The sequence below is a fragment of the Polypterus senegalus genome, chromosome 10 (genome assembly GCF_016835505.1).
Source record: "Polypterus senegalus isolate Bchr_013 chromosome 10, ASM1683550v1, whole genome shotgun sequence".
Taxonomy (NCBI): Eukaryota; Metazoa; Chordata; class Cladistia; order Polypteriformes; family Polypteridae; genus Polypterus; species Polypterus senegalus.
Genome location: NC_053163.1, coordinates 87,825,773 through 87,849,460, shown reverse-complemented (window position 1 = coordinate 87,849,460; position 23,688 = coordinate 87,825,773). Strand labels below are relative to the sequence as shown.

General features: G+C 39.2%; 1 protein-coding gene across 5 annotated transcripts in view; it reads left to right on the top strand.

Moving 5' to 3' along the window:
• gdpd2 (glycerophosphodiester phosphodiesterase domain containing 2) overlaps positions 1-23,688 on the top strand; it is a 135,019-nt gene that overhangs the window by 64,770 nt on the left and 46,561 nt on the right. For all 5 annotated transcript variants that reach the window (XM_039766124.1, XM_039766122.1, XM_039766120.1 and 2 more), the window contains 2 exons: positions 20,869-20,939; positions 23,512-23,585. The gene's annotated coding sequence lies outside the window, so the exon portion shown is untranslated. The remainder of the gene's footprint in view (positions 1-20,868; positions 20,940-23,511; positions 23,586-23,688) is intronic.

The window sequence follows — 23,688 nt, the reverse complement described above, 5'->3', positions numbered from 1 at the left end:
CATTTATCTGGCCATTTCCTATGCTTATTTATTCAGGTAGAAGGTCACTGGAGACCAATCTTTTTATCAGCAGTGCTTGACATAAGCCTGTTTGTTAACATTTAGTTTCATTAGTTGCATGTAAACACAAAATTAAGGATAATTCATAAGCAGACAGCATTAGAGCACATGAAGTGTCCTAAACAGCAGCTGCCATTTCAGTTCCATTTACACACATTTTAAAGAGGTCTCTTAAAAGAGATAAAGCATGAGACTATTTGATAAATTCATTAGTAGGCCTGCCTGACATAATGAATTTAATGCTGTAAAAGTATGAAAATCTACATATCCTATTACATGCTTTATGAGTTCCTCTTTAGAAATAACACATGATATGTAAATCACCCACTTCACAGGACCACTTTTGTTGTTCCATGGTCTTCTTATTGAAGAACATCCAACAATATATCATTGACCAAACTTTGTTTACAAAGAAAAGTCTTCTAGTAAGCTTTTGAAAATTAGTTTCTCTGACAATTTCCTTTTTTGAGCTTATTTTGCCCTTATTTGTTTTTAACCTACTCCTAACTTCAGTAATATGCTTTGGCTGCTGATTTGATCTGTCCAGATGAATCTTCTTGAATTACCACAAAATAAGATTTCTGCCTCACTCACACAACTATGTTGACCTATTCAGTCTTCTTTTCGAATAAAATGAATCATGGATATGATATGAATTTTATAATAAGTAAGCAAAAATGACGGATTGTCTGGGTACATGGAATTGTATAGGGTAAAGGATTATTGTGTATTAGATAGGATTTATAAAAGATTAAGGCTTTTGAGAAGTGATGTGACTGTTGCATTTGATCCAAGGCAGCAGATCCATTGTGACTTGATAATCCTTTATATGAAAAACCAACTGGAAAAAAAAATACAAAAAATACATAATAAACAGCTGAAACAATCCCATCAGTAAGTAAGAGAGAAACGATAGAGGATGTCTGCCTCTCTGGTGAAAAGTCCGGGTAGCTCTTTTGTGATGTAAGGTTTATGACAAATTGAAGACTGGCTGAAGCCAGGGTTTGAAACATTCAAATATGAGTACTGGAAAAGATGATAGAATATTCTGATTCTCAAAATCAGTAAGGAAGTGCCAAAGCATCACTTTCTGACATTATAGCAGGAGTAATGCAGAGATAGGGATCATCAACAAAAGGAATGCATGAGCCATTATGTGGGCATCTTACTGGTAGCATACTGTAGTAAGTGTTAAAGTGAATTGAACTTCAAAAGATTTATCACAAGGCACTACTATTACAGTGTTAAATTGCATCCCTCTTAGACCAAGCATTCATTGTTCTGGTACATTCACTGAGGTTTGTTGTTTAGTTGTACCCTGGAGGCATTGAATCAAGAAAATGTAATAAAGAATAGGCTCTGAATTTTTTTTTCTGTGGTAAAATCCAGTCAGACTAGGTGGTCCCTTTTAGTTCTGCAGTGAGCTGAGATATGAATTCAACCTTAGATTCTTTGCCATCAACATTTAGGCATGGGTGCTACAGACATCTGCATTTGATTTTAAATTCAAAGCTACATTTTGTTTCTAGTTGAAATGCTGTTGATTAGAATAAAAAACACTAAACACCACATATAAAATTAACCAGCAAGCCCTATTTCATGTTTTTAAGGTATCACAGTGACCAGCCAGAACGTTAAAGCCACCTGCCTAATACTGTGTAGGCCCCCCTCGTTCAGCAAAAACAGTTCTGACCCATAGAGGCCTAGACTCCATAAGACCTCTGAAGGTGTCTTGTGGCATCTGGCATCAATATGTTAGCAGCTGATTCTTTAAGTCCTGTAAGTTGCAAGGTGGGGCCTCCATGGATCGGACTTGTTTTTGCAACACGTCCCACAGATTCTCGATCAGATTGAGATAACAACAACAACAACATCTATTTATATAGCACATGTTCATACAAATAATGTAGCTCAAATTGCTTTACATAATGAAGAAGAGAAAAATAGACAAAGTAAGAATTACAATAAGAGAACACTAATTAACATAGAAATAAAAGTAAGGTCCGATGGCCAGGGAGGACAGAAAAAATTAAAAAAACTCCAGACGGCTGGAGAAAAAATGAAATCTGCAGGAGTTCCAGGCCATGAGACCGCCCATCACCCTCTAGGCATTCTACCTAACATAAATGATCAGTCCTCATTGTTTTCAGGGTTCTCATGAAAGGACTTGATGATGACTGTCACGTGGACTTCAGGCCTTCAATCCATCAATGTAGGGACATCACGGTGCTTTGATCAGGTGGTGGTGGAGCAGGTCGTCACCACAGAAAACTGGAAAAAGAATAGAAGAGAGAGTAGGGGTTAGTACAGATTTTGGAGCCACCATGAATAGTAATGATAATTAATTGAATATACAGAGCATCAGGAATAAACTAAAATGAAGTTATGAGAAAGCCATGTTAAAGTAATATGTTTTTAGCAGTTTTTTAAAGTGCTCTACTGTATTAGTCTGGCAAATTCCTATTGGCAGGCTATTTAGGTACATTACAGCAGAAGGTTGCCTCACCGCTTCTTTTAAGTTTAGTTCTTGGAATTCTAAGCAGACACTCATTTGAAGATCTAAGGTTATGATTTGGAATGTAAGGTGTCAGACATTCCGATATATAAGATGGAGCGAGATTATTTAAGGCTTTGTAAACCATAAGCAGTATTTTAAAGTCAATTCTGAATGACAGAGGTAAACAGTGAAGTGACATCAAAACTGGAGAAGTGTGCTTGGATTTCCTTTTCCTAGTTAGGATTCTAGCAGTTGCATTCTGCACTCGTTTCAATTGATTTATGTCTTTTTTGGGTAGTCCTGAGAGGAGTGCGTTACAGTAATCTAGTCAACTGAAAATAAAAGTGTGAACTAATTTCTCAGCATCTTTCAATGATATAAGAGGTCTAACTTTTGCTATATTTCTTAAGTGAAAAAATGCTGTCCTAGTGGTTTGATGAATATGCGATTTAAAACTCAGGTTACAGTCAACAGTTACCCCCAAATTCTTTACCTCCGTCTTGACTTTTAATCCTAAAGCATCAAGTTTATTTCTAATAACCTTATTATATCCATTATTGCCAATCACTAAAATCTAGGGAGATCTACAGAATTTGCAGGCTAAGTCAGCATCTTGAACTTTTTTTCATTTGACCATTGCAATGAAGGCGTGTATGTGGTCTTAAACAATTTTTAGGTAGGTGGCACATGTCAAAGTAACACTCACATGATGGTTAGGACTCAAGGTTTTCCAGCAGAACATTGCCCAGAACATTGCACTGACTTCATCAGCTTGCCTTCTCCCAGGTTATTAATGCACACATGATCTAAAAGAAAACATGATCCATCAGACCAGGCAGCTTCTTCAGTTGATTTGGTGGTGGACAGGAATCAGCAGGGGCACTCTGACTAGTGTGCGGCTCCACACAGCTGTTCTGAAACCTTTCTCTCATAGCGAGCATTAGGGTTTATAGTGGTTTATGCTACACTAGCTCTTCTGTGGGATCGGACCAGACAGGCTAGCCTTCCCTCCCCATGCTCATCAGTGAGCCTTGGGTGCCTAGGTTCACTAGTTGTCCTTCCTTAAACCACTTTTGTTTGGTAGTGACCACTACATAACACAAGACATATAGTTTTGGAGATGCTCTGACCCAGTTGTCTAGCCATCGCAATCTGGCTCTTGTCAAAGTCATTAAGATCTTTACGCATGTCCATTTTTCCTACTTCCATCTCACCACTTTTATGAACTTTTGTTCACTTGCTGCGTAATATGTCCCAGCCCTGGACAGGTGCCACTGTAATGAAATAGTCAATGTCATTCAATTCCCCTGTCAGTTGTGGCTGATCAGTGTATATATTCATTTAATAATTATAAAAAAATTGATTTTCTTCTTAAACAGTAAACACACAAATCTACAAATAAAGATCTAAGACTAAGTTTTCGCAAAGAACAGTACAGTATTTGTCTGCTACTGGTTACAATTTACCATCCACGCCTGTTTGCCTACACTTCATTTAACTCGTTTATTCTTTTACACTAAAACTATTTCATTTGGATTTAATGACTACAGACTTCTTGAGAAAGAAAGGACTTCTTCATTCAATATCAGTAGAATGGACTATCCCTGTACAAACTCAGATTATGTTTGTCATATTAAAACCTACAATGACAAGTAAGTAAAAATCCACTGAAGCAAATATTGACTTTCCTTTTCTTCTCCGGAGTTCAGTTCTTTATCTCACAGACATAATGCATTTATCACATTTTCATTTTCTCCTTTTTTCATTGTGAGAACATTAAAACCCTAGCTGCTTCATACTTGGTGTGGCACACTAATGCACCACAAGTCAAAATATTCAATTCAAAGTCCAATTAGTATTCATTTTGTTTTTCCCCAAAAGTAGAAATGTTCCTCTTTCAAAGAATCATAGATATTAGGAAAAAGTGACCAAGTGGTGCTCTGAAGACCTTTGAAACTTGATGTTATTTTGCAAGAGCTAGGTAAACGGAGATTGACAAGCTACGTTGGAATGAATGTTCTGTTCTTATTGTAATTGTTCTAAATGTGTTTTGGATTCCTCCAAACATTCCCAAGTATACTGTATTGTACAGTATACTGGCCTTGCATGAGTGGATGAGAGCATTGGTTTATGTTCTGTTATGGGTGGCACAACATCCACGGTTGATGCCTTAAAACTTAACACCACACAGACAGAGTCCAGCTTTTTAAGATCCTATGAGACTATGGACTGAGCATTTTAAAATAAAGAAAGGATGACTTCATTAAGGATACTTTCACTAAGCAATGGGCCTCAGTTATTGTGTCTTCTGTTATTTGGGTGTATCAAAGTACTGTGTAACTAACTACATGCTTTTCTGGGAACAATATTTGAAGGGTTTTAGCAACAGCTAATATTATTTAAAGGCAGTGTGGTGTGGTGTTTAAGGCTTTGGACCCAGGTCTAAAAACTGGACACTGACACTCTGTGACACCGAGCAAGCCACTTGACTGTGCTTCAATTGGAAAACCGAGTGAAATGTCACCAATTGTATCTGAAATGCTGTCAGTCACCTTGGATAAAGGCATCAGTAAAATAATAAGAAATAATAATATTATTAGGTTGCTGGAGCTGCTTACTCTTAATCAAGCTATAGACAATTTCACAGGAGTATGCATTTGATAAATCTCTGCTTTTCCAAGTGACTTGACTTTTGTTGATGGTGATTGCAAAACACAATTTTACATTACAGTGTCTTCTTTTGAACTGAAATGGGTAAATCACTAGGGAAAATGTGAATTCATATGAAATTTTAGTATATATTATGATCATTATTATATGTTTACGATATTCACTTGGTTACATCATTCACTCAAGTATTTATTTTTGTGTTTTTCCACCAGTTGTATGTTCAAGTTTGTTTGATTTTTTTTTATACTTTTATAGGTTCATAGTAAACTTCTAACACTGAATCATGTTTTACTTTAACTAATTACAAACAGCAAAGATATTTACATTCCACACATTTAGGCGACTCTTGTAATAAATTAAATGTAATTGCTTTTGTGGTTGCTTTTTGCAGTGCTTGTAGTGGAATAAAGTAACTGCTGATACTATGTCTTAAAGGCTTCTTAAATGGTCGTGAATGTACATGTAAAGAATTTTGGAGCACGGTGGAGAGGGGGGTGGGGCTTCCCTTTTCAAAGTAAACAGACGTCCATCTAAATGTAAACAATTTTGGGTGGGGCTGTTGGAGTCTCCTTTCAAAGTCCATAGATGTGAATGTATATTACAACAGAGTAGCTTAAGAAGGATCAATTAAGATTCAGCTTACAGTGTCTGTAACCCGGACTTGGATCCAAGGATGCCATCTCCACTTCTACTCCTCTCTCCCTGCCTTTTTGCTTCTAGCAGAGCAATACCAATGTTCATAGCCACAGATTCCAGCATTTGCACTCAAACTTTATAACACTCTTGCCAACCATTCAGTTTTGCATCTTTCTTCAGGTTCAGTGAACCTTCCCTTTCCAGTTTTCTTCTCACCATACACAGAAAACACATCCACATCTGTTTTTTCCTTGTCCAGGACATGGCTTCTTCTTCAGTTGCCTATCCATCCTATTAGTTAGTACAGCTGTCAGTTGCTTCTGCTGCACTCTTTGTTTGCATAAAGCCACCTCTAAGTGCAATACAGAGCATGTAAGTTACTGCAGAACAATATTAATAAATGTCAACAAATTCTTTGCAACAAATAAAAAAACACTTGACAACTTATTTTCTTTTTTCTGTAACATCACCAAATTTTAATCAAATCAGTCAAGTCATTTTCAAGATTTTGCAGTGTTTAGCTAATATATTGTAGTTTTGTTTACCCCTAAATATTGATATATTATAATGTTTTTTCTTAGTGGATACCTACATCATCCTGCCACATTTAAGCTTTTTAATTAAATGAGAAGTAGTGTTTTTATTGATGAGTCAATAAGTCAGTCAGTCAACTTTGAAATGTATCGTAAGATGGGCAATTAGACAAGGCAGAGGTACAAAAAAGAGGTTGGGATACCTCCCTGAAAGCCACGTTTAATCAAATAGCTGAAAAGACATCTGAGAATAGCTCAAAAAAAAAAAAAGATTGTGGTCAAGGCTGTGATTCGAGTGAATCACTGGAGCTCTGTCATCCATGTTTGCCAGGTTGGCATCTGATGTCATCTTCTGGACGCTCTTATATTCTGAGGACTGGAAGGTGTGGAGCTTCTCGAGTGGGTCATACCTGTTTGGAATTTTTTTCTTAGCTGCGTGGAAGAAAGGGGAAGATTGCATTAGCATCAGCACCCTCTCTGATCCCAAGGTGGTATTGCTTACCTCATCAGAGCCAGGAAGGTGATCTCCAGACACACATATGTAAGAATATATTCTGGCCACTAGGGGGTGTACAAGCCACTCAAACCCAAAATAAACAGACGCCAGATGCAAGTCTCTGCAACACACAGGCGTTTATTCAGTGGGAAATGCTTCCCAAATCGTTTTCCACCACATCAGCATCAAGCACAGTACAAAAACACCAGTCTCAACAATAAAGCACTCTTCTTCTCTTCCTTTCTCTCTGTCTCCTTCTGCCTTCAATCCTCCTCTGGCAAGCATTGTCGTCTACCTCCCAACTCTGGCTCCCTGAATGAAGGCAGGAAACTCCTTTTTTGCTGCACCTAGGAATACTCCAGGTGGCTTCTTAGTGAGGTCTGGAAGCACTCCCAGGTGTGGTGAAAGATCTGGTGCAGCCCCCATGGCACACCACAGGGCTGAGTTACAGAAGTACAATTTCCATGATGTCCTGTGGGAAACCATGGCGCTGCTGCAACCCAGGGGGGCTTCCATCTAGCGCTCCGGGAGAGGTAGTGCCCTGTATATATCTGCTCCCCCAGTCTTTCCATTATGGCAGCATCCTGGCTGTCCATCACTCTATATATGTATTTAAAAGTATAACTATATTTGTCACAGTTTATGGAAATCAACATGCTCTTAGTTAAGAAAGCTTTTATAACATGAAGACACTGGGTAAATTGGATTAATGCCCTTTCCTGACTGTGCCACCTTTGAGCAAGTCACTTCTTATGCCTGGGTGTAATGTGCAAAAATCTATATAAATAATTGCAATATATCCTGATCATGTAAGAAGTTAAGTATTTGATTATTCACCCCTCTTGCTACACGAGTCCTTTCAATTCAGCATCGCACAAAATGGAAACCATCTAGTCATTAAGCTAGCCTATTGCAAAGTGCACTCAAACACAGCAGCACGTTAAAGGTTAAGTAAAATAAAATGATCTTGAAACTATAAACATTTCTGCAATGCAGTAAGTTAAATAAGTTTGTTCATGTTTATGTGTATTTTGCTATAAATGGGCATAAGTGTACTTTTATGATAAACCAAATTAATATTTAACTAAACCTTAAAATGAAGTTTTACTTTTTAACATATCTGTAGCCCATTTAGAAATATTTCTACAATGCATTTTGAGGTATCTTCAATACATTTTGAAAAATCTCCAATTGACCTTGCATGCATTTTAAGATATCTGAAATTAATTTGGTGATATCTCAAAATCATTTCTTGTAAAATTTCCTATTCTTGTAAAAAATGTATTGGAGATATTTTAAAATGAGCAAGAAGTTATTTAAAGATATCTAGAAGTGTATATCAGATATCTGAAAATGGACAAGAAGCTATTCTGAAATATCTAAAAGAATAGGGCATTTTATAGAAAGTGTTTACTATATTAGTAAATTTATTGGGTCCTGGATGTGAATTCCATTTAGTTTTTTAACTGCCATTCTGCTCTTATGTGGTGTCAACACTGCAACACTAGTTTCTACTTTTTGTAATGGTAAACGCGCATCCCCATTCAGTCAGCTGGATCAGACTTATGCCTATAGAGTAAAAGGATGTTGCTGCTTTACAGTATGAGTGTATACCAGCATTGAGAATGACCTTTGTTTTTAATCTCTTTTGTTAGTTTTTGTTTTAAATTGGATATTTACTGTACTATGCACCCTTTTGATGCACACTCTGGTATATGACAGATATTGACATGGACTTACCATTTGAGATAACGCCTTCTGCATGAAAATATTGTAGTGCTGCCAATAAATCCTGAACCCCTTTCTTCACAGGGTCTAAAATGTAATTTTTTTTACACTAATATATACATTTTCTGCATTGGTACTTTTTTGAAGAATGGCTTCAATGTCATTTGTTTCATGAAAAGACTCAAAACATAACAGAATATGTTGCCATCAACAGGAGTGGAATTCTGTTTAGTGTTAGTTTGTAGTTCTTGCTGCTTTTTTCCATCTGGAATGTTGGCAATGGTGCCACTTTGGCCTGTTTTCACCCTGTGCCAACATTCCAACGAGACATTATAATGAAAAAAAGAGTTTTATTCAGGTGATGCAGGAGAAGAATCCTTTCTGGGGAGAATGATAAGTTTAGACATGTTTGTTGGCTTTGTATTAAAGAATAAGACATCTATTACCTTCCTACAACAGGGCTCATAGGGAATCGTACATAAGAAAATATGAGGGCAGTTTTTCCACATTTATAGTGGGAAAGTTTCTGTGAGTAAGAGAGTAATTTAGTGGGGTTAAATATGTGGTTAGTTTAAATTTATAGAGTGTCACACATTAAAATTATTTTGGGGAGTCATGCATAGGGATGATTTAGACTGTGAGATTTTTCAAGGGGATGCTGGCATTTTTTGAGATTTTTTTTGAGAGGTGGCATGAAGAGTTATACATACTGTATGGATACTAGCCATGGAAGAATTAGGGATTTTTCTATGATCAAGATGTTTACAGAACTGTACTTCATATACATAAGTACATACAGTACATACATTGTCAAGCCTGCTTAATCCAATTCAAGGTCAAGAGGACTTCAGCCCAATCTGGTATCATAGAGTGCATGGCAAGAATCAGTCCTGGGCAGGGGCACCAATCCATTTTAGAACAAACTCAGGTGCTCACCACCATATCACACAATCTAAGAGTCGACAGTTAACCTGGTAGACATGGCTCTGGAGTAACTGGAGAATAACCCATGCAAACATGATACGAACAAGCAAACCCCACAAAGACAACATCCAGCCATGAGACTGGAACCCAGAGCACTGTGAGTAAGCACTGCTACCCACTATACCACTGAGCTGCCTACATTTTAGATATGTTTTCTTTTATATTCTTTAAATAAATGTATAAAGTAAGAGACCTTCTTAATCCAAGTAAGGACCATAGAGGGCCAGAGTCTATCCCAGCACTATAAGACACAGGACAAGAAGTAAACGTGAGCAAGATGCCAGTCCTTTGTAGGTATGACTCCTTCATACAGTCCGCTTCATTTGGGGCCATTTTGGAGTGACTAATTATCCCAGCAGTCACATTTCTAGCTGAAAGCAAGGGTACATACAGGGTGAATATGTAAACTCCACAAAGACAGCAACTGGGAGTGGGCTGTGAACCCCCAGATGCAGGATCTACAAGTCAGCAGCACTCACCACTAGACCCTTGTTTCTTCCCCAAGCAAATAATACATTTAATATTTTTCCTTATTTGTAAAATAATACATTTAATACTTTTTCCTTTAGTTGTATGCAGCTGCAATGGATTTGGTGCCACATGAAGGTCTTATACTCTGTTCACCCCAGATTGGCTCAAACCTTCCAGGAAGTTAAACTATGTTGTAGAAGCCATTCAGTTTAACATTTCATGAAGCACTATTTGATGATACAAAGGAGTGTGTTAATGCTAGAAATATCAGCGCTAATAACATAACTTTCTCAAACCATCTTAATCAAATTCAGGGGCAGCAGAGGCCAGGGTCCATTGGAGGCAAGGTAGGAACAAGCCCTGGACAGGACACCAATCTATTATGGGAGGCCACTCATAAAGATTCTCTCTCTCTCACACAACTGTAAGGCCAATTTATATTACCATTTAACTTGCACATGTTTGGGTGTGGGAGAATAGCTTACAGAGAGAGAACCTGCTAACTCCAAAGAGGCAATGCCTAGTATAAGATTCAAACAAAGGACTCAGAAGCTGGAGCTAACCAGTCCAGGAGAAGAGTCTGGCCTGAAAGAAGGATTCTAATGTACATCTGTGATCTGAAAATATAAAGCCCCTGGATTGTTTTTGTTTTCTTTTAAGGGCTGACCAAATAATTATCTCCTTTTTGTGTGTTGCCTTTAAAGAGCACAGCAGGATATGACTACTAAAGCTGAAATTTGTCTTTATTATTTTTTGTCATTTCAATAATGCCACTTGCCTCCCACATACCCTCCTGTTTTGAGAAGGTAAGATGGCCACTGATCTGAACACTGCACTCTTTGTGATCCCTGGCCAGAAACTTGCTGGGCTTTCTCTAATTGAAACATGCTTGTGATAAATCTCCTTTTGTTAACTACAGTGTGTCACTCTAAGTGATATGCTTTCTTCTGTGTGTTGAAGCTTCTTATTACTGGAGCACTGCCACTGACCTTAACTTGAAGCCAAACAGTGTTAGAACGTAGAATTCATGTAGTGTTTTTAAGACTGTTCACCTGATACATTTGTCAGGTTCATTTCCCACCACTGATTGACTGTATGAACCTAGATGTTGATATTCTATATAGTGTGCACTATGTACATGTGATCTGTAAGTAACCTTGGATAAAAACAGCCGAATCAATGAATATATACATTTAAGAAAGTGCACAGAAGAAAGCAGGAGTGGAATCAGGACACATGTCTCTTCATAGATGAGGGAAAGGAAAATTTCAGGTTTGAATGACTCCAGATATATTTTATGACATTTCCAAGTGATTGATCACAGATGGAATTTTGATCAACGAACTTTGTCCTGGCTATACCTCTGAGTCTGTTCAAGGTGAAAGGGTTAAAAAGGAAAGGATGATATTGGCAGATATTCCATTTAATGATTTCTTTTTAATTTAACTGGGTTTGGGCCTTTGTGAAAGAGTACCACAGTTGTGCTGAGCAATCAGTGCAGCAGGCCTCTTATTAAAAGCTTATATCACTCAGTAAGTCACAAAGGAAATACCTCCCCTCTATACAAATACAAATATGGGAAATTATTATTTATTTATTTTTTTTAGATGGCCACTCTATACCCACCCTGAATTTAATTTTAATTGAAATTAAATATTTTAAGATTATTGAATCTCATTTCAAAGGATTAAAAATGAATTCTTATCTGATCCTGTAGGTGTGGTATTTCAGATAACGCCATTTCAGCTGCCTTTATTTACAGTTGCTTAGAAACTGGATGGAGTTATTCATGAAAGGGCATCTAGAAGTGTTGATTAAATAAAATAATATTTTATAGTTCAATTTTCTGCCACACAGTATGAGTAATTCTTCCAAACACATGTGTGGAATCTGACAAATTTTCATGTTAACAATGTATTTGAAAACGAGTCATAGAAATCCCATCATCTGCTTGTCACTAAAATTTTTTACAATGCCAAAAAAAGGCTTCTTAGGGGACATTGCAGTTTTAACTTTGGGAGAGTGCCTTGGCAGAATCATATACAGAGGATCTGGAAAGTATTCAGACCCCTTCATTTTGTTCACATATATGTATATACTGTATATACTGTGTATATATATATATGTGTGTGTGTGTGTGTATATATATATATATATATATATATATATATATATATATATATATATATATATATATATATATATATATATATATATGTGTGTGTGTCTTCCCTAAGAAGACATGCAAAACACTACTCTTTATAGGGAATAAAAGGGAAGAAATCATGGGAAGGGCAAATCAAAGAGGGAGAGACCCCTTCCAGGTAGACTAGGTGTTCAATGGATGCCAAACAAATGGGGTAAATACAATTCACAAAACAGAACAAAAGTAATTTTCAAAGATCTAGATGAATTCTCAGAAATATAGAACATTAGAACACTCTAGACGAGAACAGGCCATTCAGCCTAACAAAGCTCGCCAGTCCTATCCACTTATTTCTTTCAAGAAAACATCAAGCCGAGTGGTCAATCTATCATTGTCACCTCAGGAATGCAAGCTACAAAACAAAATGCAAGAATAGTTTAAATCACTGAAAATTCTGATTTGTTCATAGTCCTGGAGACCTCATCCAAAAGGCTGCTTCCCCCCACTGGCCAGTCCACAGCTGAGTCAGTGCTTAGTTGACCATTCTGATGAAAGGACCCCTCTACCCGAAGATTTCAGTACTCCTTTATCTGAAATGACTTTCCATGGCAGGCAAACAACAGTTTACAAATATAATATGTTTTAGTACCAATATCTAATGACAACAGAGGTGCAGTATGCACAGTTAATCAGCAGCTCTAGTCTGGGTATCCTAAATTGAAGTAGTGGGTCTTCAGCCGGGATATCAAATCTGAGACTGAAGGGGCATCTCTCTTAGTAGCAAGCACACCATTCCGTAGCTTTTGGGACTCTGTAACTAAAAGCTTGACGTCCAACTGCTATTTTATTAATCCTTGGAATCATAAGCATGTTGAGATCTTAATGTACACTCTGGTTTATAAGTAGTGATAAGTTCAAATAAGTAAGGATAAGGACCTTGGCCAATTAAGGCTTTATATGTTAGAAGGAGGATTTTGAAATCTGCCCTAAACTTAACCGGGAGATAGAGTAAGGACTTAGGAACTGAAGTTATGTGTTTGAATTTTCTTTTTCTTGTAACAATTATTGCAGCAGCTTTCGAATTAACTGAAAGCAGTATAAAGAACCATTTAAACATCCAGTGAACACTGCATTGCAGTAGTCAGTCATACTAGAAATAAATGCATGAATTCATTTCCTAACATTTGTAAGATGGAAAAAACATGTTTTGGACAATTTTGAAGTGTGCGCTTTAAATGACATGCAAGAGTCAAAAGTAACACCTACATCATGGGCTGATTCAGTTAAATTAATGGTGATTCCAACTGAGTTAAATAATGGCAAAATATTGCTGCAATAGGCATTTTTCCCACCAATAATTATCATCTCTGTTTAATTTGTGTTGAAAGACATATATTTTTCATCCATCCACACCTCTAACTCACTAATGCATCTAATTAAGGAAAACATCAGAGAAATGTCATTTGGTCTAAAGTAAAGGCATAAGAGGGTGTCATCGGCAAGTGAAAATTGACATTAGGTTTTCTAATGACAGTGGAAGCATGGAAACATGTACTGAACAACTGTTCAGTAACTACACTGACTTTTCTTGATTCAGACAACTTCGCCAAACATCACAGACTTAAGTTCACCTCTGGAAGCCTCTTTGCTTTGGCTAATATATATATATTAGCCAATATATATATATATATATATATATATATATATATATATGCAGGCTATGCCTCATGCTTTTAATGCCTTATATATATATATATATATATATCCATCCATCCATCCATCCATTCTCTTCCGCTTATCCGAGGTCGGGTCGCGGGGCAGCAGCTTAAGCAGAGAGGCCCAGACTTCCCTCCCCGCCACTTCTTCCAGCTCTTCCGGAGAATCCCATGCTCCCAGGCCAGCCGGGAGACATAGTCCCTCCAGCGTGTCCTGGGTCTTCCCCGGGCCTCCTCCCGTTGGACGTGCCCGAACACCTCACCAGGGAGGCGCCCAGGAGGCATCCTGATCAGATGCCCGAGCCACCTCATCTGACTCCTCTCGATGCGGAGGAGCAGCGGCTCTACTCTGAGCCCCTCCCGGATGACTGAGCTTCTCACCCTATCTTTAAGGGAAAGCCCAGACACCCTGCGGAGGAAACTCATTTCAGCCGCTTGTATTCAGGATCTCGCTTCTTTCGTCACTACCCATAGCTCATGACCATAGGTGAGGGTAGGAGCGTAGATCGACTGGTAAATTGAGAGCTTTGCCTTACGGCTCAGCTCCTTTTCACCACGACAGACCGATGCAGAGCCCGCATCACGCGGATGCCGCACCGATCCGCCTGTCGATCTCACGCCCATTCTTCCCTCACTCGTGAACAAGACCCCGAGATACTTGAACTCCTCCACTTGGGGCAGGAAGTCTCCCCCAACCCTGAGAGGGCACTCCACCCTTTTCCAGCTGAGGACCATGCTCTCGGATTTGGAGGTGCTGATTCTTATCCCAGCCGCTTCACACTCAGCTGCGAACCGATCCAGAGAGAGCTGAAGATCACGGCCTGATGAAGCAAACAGGACAACATCATCTGCAAAAGCAGTGACCCAATCCTGAGTCCACCAAACCGACCCCTTCAACACCCTGGTTGCGCTTAGAAATTCTGTCCATAAAAGTTATGAACAGAATCGGTGACAAAGGGCAGCCCTGGCGGAGTCCAACTCTCACTGGAAACGGGCTCGACTTACTGCCGCAATGCGGACCAAGCTCTGACACCGTTGTACAGAGACCAACAGCTCTTATCAGGGGTCCGTACCCCATACTCCCGAGCACCCCCACAGGATTCCCCGAGGGACACGGTCAATGCCTTTCCAAGTCCACAAAACACATGTAGACCGGTCGGGCAAACTCCCATGCACCCTCCAGGACTCTGCTAAGGGTGAAGAGCTGGTCCACTGTTCCGCCACCAGGACTAAAACCACACTGTTCCTCCTGAATCCGAGGTTCACTATCCGACGGACCCTCCTCTCCAGAACCCCAATAGACTTTTCCAGGGAGGCTGAGGAGTGTGATCCCTCTATAGTTGGAACACACCCTCCGTCCCCTTTTAAAGAGGGGACCACCACCCCGGTCTGCCAATCCAGAGGCACTGTCCCGATGTCCATGCGATGTTGCAGAGACGGTCAACCAAGACAGTCCTACAACATCCAGAGCCTTAAGGAACTCCGGCGATCTCATCCACCCCGGGCCCTGCCACCAAGGAGTTTTTGACCACCTCGGTGACTTCAGTCCCAGAGATGGGAGAGCCCACCTCAGAGTCCCCAGGCTCTGCTTCCTCATTGGAAGGCATGTTAGTGGGATTGAGGAGGTCTTCAAGTACTCCTCCCACCACCCACAACGCCCGAAGTCGAGGTCAGCAGCGCACCATCCCCACCATATACGGTGTTGACACTGCACTGCTTCCCTCCTGAGACGCCGGACGGTGGACCAGAATCTCCTCGGCCGTCCAAAGTCGCTCTCCATGGCCTCCAAACTCCTCCCATGCCCGAAGTTTTGCCTCAGCAACAACCGCCGCTCCGCTTGGCCTGCCGGTACCTATCAGCTGCCTCCAGAGACCCACAGGACAAAAAGTCCTATAGGACTCTTCTTCAGCTTGACGGCATCCTCACCGCCGTGTCCACCAACGGGTTCGGGATTGCCGCCACGACAGGCACCACCACCTTGCGCCACAGCTCCGTCAGCCGCCTCAACAATAGAGGCACGGAACATGGCCCATTCGACTCAATGTCCCCACCTCCCTCGGGACGGGTTGAAGTTCTGCCGGAGGTGGGAGTTGAAGCTACTTCTGACAGGGGACTCTGCCAGCCGCTCCCAGCAGACCCTCACAACACGCTTGGGCCTACCAGGTCTGACCGCATCTTCCCCACCATCGGCCAACTCACCACCAGGTGGTGATCAGTTGACAGCTCGCCTCTCTTCACCCGAAAGTGTCCAAGACATATGGCCGCAAGTCCACGACACCACCACAAAGTCGATCATCGACCTGAGGCCTAGGGTGTCCTGGTGCCAAGTGCACATATGAACACCCTTATGCTTGAACATGGTGTTCGTATGGACAATCCGTGACGAGCACAGAAGTCCAATAACAAAACACCGCCGGGTTCAGATCGGGGCCATTCCTCCCAATCACGCCTTCCAGGTCTCACTGTCATTGCCCACGGAGCATTGAAGTCTCCCAGCAAAACGAGGGAATCCCCAGAAGGTATGCCCTCTAGCAACCCTCCAGAGACTCCAAAAGGGTGGATACTCCAAACTGCTGTTCGCGATACGCACAAACAACAGTCAGGACCCTTCCCCACCCGGCGGAGGGAGGCCACCCTCTCGCCCACCGGGTAAACCCCAATGCACAGGCTCCAGTCGGGGCAATAAGTATGCCCACACCTGCTCGGCGCCTCACCGGGCAACTCCAGAGTGGTAGAGAGTCCAGCCCCTCTCAAGGAGATTGGTTCCAGAGTCCAAGCTGTGCGCCGAGGTGAGTCCACTATATCTAGCCGAACCTCTCACCTCGCGCACTAGCTCAGGCTCCTTCCCTTCAGAGAGGTGACATTCCACGCCCCAAGAGCCAGTTTCTGTAGCCGAGGATCAGACCGCCAAGGTCCCCGCCTCGCCACCACCCAACTCACACTGCACCCAACCTCCTTGGCCCCTCCCATAGGTGGTGAGCCCATGGGGAGATTTCATCGGTTCAGGTGACTTGACAGGACACGCACAAATGTAGCATCGAGGGATCAACAAATGTGACCATAAAAAATAAGCACATTTTTACATTTCAGTTTATTCTTAGTAAGTGCTGTTCCATTGTTTGACCTCAGAACCTTATACAGCAATTAAAAATCCCCAATAAAAGAAATACAACATAAGTTGTCAATATCATGCAGTACTGACATATATATCAATATTGAATGATATTTACATAAATAACTTACCTCTGAGTGTTTTTTTAAACAAAGATGATAATCTAGAGTTAAATGTTATAGTTTTGGGTTATTTTGCCCCATCCCCAGGGTAAGAGATTAGGGTTTGGGTACATGTCCCTGCCTCATCAGTGTCTAGATAGATTTTGAATATTCTACCCAAGTCTATATGATTTGCTCTGGGTGCTCCACATTACACACCTCAAATGATACAAGTTAGTTACACTGTCGAGTTTAAATCAGCAATGGATGAGAATTAAAGAGTATGCATGCCCAGTGGTGGACCTCTGCCCCATTTTCCATTGGCTCCCTTCTTGCACCTGATACTGTCAAGATAGGCTCTAATTTCTGGTGGCCTTGTAAAGGATTAAGCAGGTTTCACACAATACTTTCCACTTCCCAAGTCCAGTTTACCCCTAACTTTGTTAGCTGTATTTTTATTAGCCTGCTACAGGCTTGACTTCCACTATCTTTCCATGTTGCCACTTGGAATACATTAAAAACCAGCTTGGGCATTAGCGATGATCTTTAAAGAATCACACCCAACCCTTTCTTAGAGGAGTGAGGAACCTTTAACTCAATTTTTCAGAGACTTTACAGTATACTAGTTCAGCCTGTTTTTTAGCTTGGAGAGACAAACTTTGGCTGACAGCTTACATCTAACACGCAAGCACATGATTAACCATTAAAAATGTTTGATAGATTCATTGGAAATAAAAGTTAACTGACTAATGGTTCTCCTCTCTGTATGTTAATATTTCAGTTACCACAAGAGGTGATGGAATGATGCCTACATTAATATGTGCATGCTAGCTTTACAGTTTCCCTAACCAAGTATACTAATAGGCACTAAGGTTAAAATGGGTAAAGGGGCTGAGGATTCAGATCTCACCATTTGTCTCTGTGTGATCCTCATCTGTTGGACAACAAAAACTCATGTATGCTTTATGGGAGTGAGGAAAAAACTGATTGTTTAGTGCATCTCGAAAATATATTTTTTTTATCCTCTTGTTTTCTTGTTTCCAACTGTGCCGTGTTTAGACTGCTTGCTGGCTGTAAGCAAAAGACACTTTACTTGAAGGCAGACATAAAATTCAGCTCTGTGTTCACAACTCCTGAGAGATCTACAGCTGGACATTTTGCTGTTCCCATGCTTTGTAGCACTAATTCTTGGCAAGCACTCATTCACCCTTTGGCGTCTACCCCCTCTGGTCCGTCTCCTGCTATGAGTCTGTAAATCAGATCTCAAAGAGATACCCACCTCTTCTCTATTGCATTCTAAAGCTAGTCCTATAAAAACAGACATGTTTTTACCTGTGTTAGTCACTTCCTTCACTTCCTTTGTCTAGCCTTTGCCTTCCTTGTTGTTCTGTCCAGTTGTTTTACCTTGCTTTTACATTTCCTTAGAAACAATAACACATTATTTGTTTCATCTGCTATTTGAATGCTCTGTACGTTGTAACTATTTTGATCACATTACTTTCTTTCATGTATACAATAAAAATAATAAGCACTTGGCAACACTTTAGAGCTACACATTTAAAATCTATTCATATGCACTGGCTGTGGAATTTGCATGTTCTTGTCATTAAGGTGTGAATTATAGTTATTCAATTTTTCCTTTCCACATCTACATCCACTCTAAATTGGCTTAAATTGGCCTAAAGTGTAAGTTCATCAGTCAGTCAGTCATTATCCAACCCGCTATATCCTAACACAGGGTCATGGGGGTCTGCTGGAGCCAATCCCAGCCAACAAAGGGCGCAAGGCAGGAACAAATCCCGGGCAGGGTGCCAGCCCACCTCAGGGCACATGCACACACACACACCAAGGACAATTTAGGATCACCAAAGCACCTAACCTGCTTGTCTTTAGACTGTGGGAGGAAACCCACACAGACACGGGGAGAACATGGGAAGCGAACCCAGGCCTCCTTACTGTGAGGTAGCAGCGCCATGCAAAAGTGTAAGTTTATCTCTAAATTGACCTAAAGTGTGTAAATGTGCCATCTGTACTTGATCACTGCCTGGTATGTAGGCTGCCAGGATAGGCTCCAGGTCTTCAGGACTTTTAGTGGAATAAGTTGTTTAGTAAAAAATGAACAAGGCATTGTTTACTGTGCTAAAAGTATATAGAATAAATGTTTCATCAATGAATTAATTCAATTAAGAAGAAGTCATGTATACTAGGAAAGGAATGTCTATTCTGAATTGACTTTAAACCAAATCTATAGATTTGTTCAAATTAATATTATTTTCTAATCTGTTTCATTATGATTAACACCATCTTAAAAGTTAATTTAACCACTTATCTATCCTCAAGTCCAGTTTAGCTTTGAAGGTCTAATATCTATTCTGACAGAACTGGACTTCTTGAAGAATCCACCTTGGATTGGACAACAGCCCATTGTACTATTCACAAACAAACATCCACACTCATTCACACAGTGCAACTTAAGGGAACGTGAAAATATTTAAAATTTGGGAGGAAAAGTTGCAGTAAAGGGAAGAAAATCCAAACAGACATAGAACGAACATTTACTGTGTTATTGCTGATATTCAAACATCAGGACTTTGAGCCGCATGTTTTGGGCCTGCACCAAATGACCAGCACTCTGGACCAAAATCTTTAAATGCCTTTCAGACAGCTTTGGTGTCACAATCCCTCTTAATCCGTTAGCAGCTGTGTTTGGTGAACTTCCAGATGGGCTCAAAGTGGAGAAGGACAAACAAACTGTGATTGCCTTTACTTCAGTATTGGCACGTAGACTTATCTTGCTCAACTGGAAGAATCCTAACTCTCCTATTTTAAGTCAGTGGGTAACTGATGTTATGTATATTATCTAAAATGGGAAAAAATCTAATTCTCATTTAGAGAATCTGTGCAAAACGTTTTCAAAACTTGGCAGGATCTAATCAATAACATTTTAGAATAAGCACTTAAATTGAGGAAGCAGATTCTCTCTCCTCTTTTTTATTCTACTTATTTTTATTCATTTATTTATTTACATATTTTAAAGTTTTTCTTTGCTGGCCTGGCTCTCTTTCTCATGGGGTTGATTCGTTTTGTTAAACTTGACTTGCTTGTATGGATTGTTGTGTGATTCTAATAAATTTAATAAAATGTTAAAAAAATAAAATAAAACATCAGAACTTTGGGACACTCTGCAACTATGCTGCCTCAATACAGAATCAGTAAAATAAAAATTAAATCAACATGCTGCATGTTATTATATTTCTGGCACAGATAACATAATAGAGTTGTTAAGAGGAGGGGAATTGAACAAGCAACTACAGATTTACTAGTAACTGAGGAGCTGAAACTACTTGGCAGGTTTAAGCCTCTCCACTCCACTACTGTGTGACCTTTTGGTCACTTAAATGGGATTTGTGTAAGATGAGGTGTAGTGTAATGTGAAATGATGTAATGCGTGTCAAGAAAGCCACCACATTGTTGCACTGTAAAGTAATGACCAACTCAAAAATAGACATACAATGTATTGCCTAAGGTTTTGCTCTTTAAAGCTGAAGATAGTAGATTTTCTCTGACTGCAGTAAAGTTACTTAAATATCTCTGTTTCCAGTTTGTTAGAATTTTCACATTTGTAAATGATCCTCTTTATACAAACATATTTTTAATGATGTATACAGTAAATTGTTCAAAATAAAATTAGAATTAATATATTATTTTTTTATGTACAGGTCCAGAGGCCACTGTGAGACTTACTCTTTTTACTGTTCCACCTGTTTCACTACATCTCTTTTCAAAATAGGTAAGTGTGTCCTGGGAAGAAAAATTCAGATACAAATGCCACAGATCAAAAAATGGTTTCTCTTAATAACTGCAATTAAATATCAAATCAGTAATTCAAAAGAATTGGGAAAAAATAACTAGCAGAAAGGCATTGGATTCGTTAAAAGGCACAACTGCTGTTGTCTTCCCATGGTCTGCCTAATTTAACTTAATGACAAATCCATTTTCTTGCTGGCAAATAATATAATGCCCAGTCCTTCATTCATTTCCTTAATCTGGTTAGTCCACTACTGGCTCATAGGGGACCAGAGACTATCCCAGTAGCATCAGGCACAAGTCAGGGAACCACTTAAACACACAATTAACCTAACCTATGGACTTTTATCATTTAGGAACAAAAAAACCTTTACTATGCTGGAAGAACATGTAAACTATAAAGGATCCATGTGAGTACATCAGAGAAAACTAAAGTATCAGAGGACTGAAAAGTTGCAAATGTGACTCCAGTTTTCAAGAAGGGAGACAAAGTGGATCCTGGTAACTGCTGATCAGCAAATCTTACTACTGATGCAAAGTTATGGAAAATGAAATAGGTTAAAAAAGTACCTGTATGAAAATAATATACTAAGTAACAGCCAGCATTAGTTAATGAGAGGAAGATCTTGCCAGTCTTTTTAAGATTTTTTGTATAGGCAACAGCAATGCAATTGATTCAGTCCCACACCAAAGATTAATTCTGAAAGTAGAATCTGTAGGCATCAGAGGTAACTTACATAACTGGATCTGTGTTTGATTAACCTGCAGGTAACAAAGAGTACAGATTAGAGGAGAATGCTCCACATGGAGTGAGGTCATCGGTGGAATACATTCGGGGTCTGTCCTTGGACGGTTGCTTTTTCTGATTTATATTAATCACATTGATTTTAGTATAGTTAGTAAACATATGAAATTTGCAGATGATCCTAAAACTGGAGAAATGGCAGTCACTGAGGAAGAAGCAGACATAATTCAAGAAGACATGGATAAGCTTCAGAACTGGGCTAACACTTGGAACATGTAGTTTAATGTAGAAAAGTGCAAAGTGTTACATGTGTGCGAAATGAGCATCAAATAAATACAAGATGGGAGATACTGTCATAAAAGAGCACATTTTGAAAAGGATGTAGGGGTTTATGATGACACAACATTTTTATCACCTAAGTAATGCACAGACATTGTTAAAAAAGCAAATAAAATGTTACATTATATCATAAAAACGGTTGAATATAAATCGAGTGAAGTTATGCTCAAACTATATCATCCACTACTGAGACTGAATTTGAAGTATTATGTGCAGTTCTGGTCATCAAGCTACAAAAAAGACATAGCAGCACTTAAGGCTGTTCAGAGGAGAGCAACCCGGTGCACCTCAGGACTTAAAGACATGTCCTACTTTGACAGACTCAAATAGTCTCGAGCATAGGAGACTGCGTGGGGGCCAAATCCCAGTTTTCACACTACTCAAAGGGATTGATAAAGTAGATCATGTAAAACACTTTAACTGTGAATCACATACTTGAGGGCACCATTCAAAATTAAGGTGAAATGCATTTAGGGTTGAAACCAGGAAGCACTTCTTTACTCAAAGAGTTGTTGTAATGTGGAAAAAACTACTGGAACAACTTAGCTTTTAGCTTAGCAAAAGAACCTGGCGGACTGTATGGGTTTGTTTAATTTGTCAAATGTTCATTTTTTGATGGCTTGGAAAATTTTAGGGCAATGTTTTTGAAAAATGGTTCTTTTTATGTTATTTCAGAGCATGAAGTATCTGGAAATTTTTTAAACTAAGTTAACAGAATTTTTAAATAATTTGAAATCAATTTCTTTCAAATGTACCCCATAAAGTTATGTGTTTGAGATGTGTAGTTTTGGTCTAGGATGATATAGGAATGATACTCTGGGGGCTTGTCATTATGAGCGCATAAAGAATGGTACTTCATTTGCCTAAAATAAGGAAGGCATCAATATTTATTTTATTTAATTACATCTGATGGGCAAAGTTCCTAAAAGCAACATATGACACCTCAGCAAGTTTATATATATATATTCAAAATGAAAGTCTTCATTTTGCACATGAATTATTTTGTATTATGATTTACTTAAATGTATGAATATATGCTAACTCTATTAGATATGCAAAAATATCAGAATTAAATAACACAAAGAATTATCAACACAGCCAAGATGAGTCTGCTACTTGTATTGGGATGTCAACCCAAAGTATCAAAGTATCAAAATAAAGTGCTATACATTGCAAAATGCTACTGTAAGTCTCAAATGCACTGCAAAAACCTATGAAATACTGTCCTGTAATAATGCCCCATTTTTCAACAATATTTTGTTCATTTTAAGTTATTTCAATGCATTTGTGATATTTTATAATATACAGAAAGTAATATTTTAATAGCTTGGAAGGCTTTTACCATATCTGAAATTGAATGACAGTTCTTTTCAATATACTCCAAAATGAATGTCTGCTATATGAAAATGAAGTTCAACTCCTGCACATCTCTCTGTCCATTCATTTTCTGAAATGTTTGATTCAATTACAGGCCTGGAGCAACTCAGCAGGCCAACCTTGGACAGCACACCAGTGCATTCCTGACTTTTAAAAGCTTACGTAAAAGTAAGTAGTGTTTGGAAGACATCTCAAAATAGACTAAAATCCATTAGGAATTATATCTTGATGTTTAATTTTGTTAGACATACACTTTATCTCGACACATTCT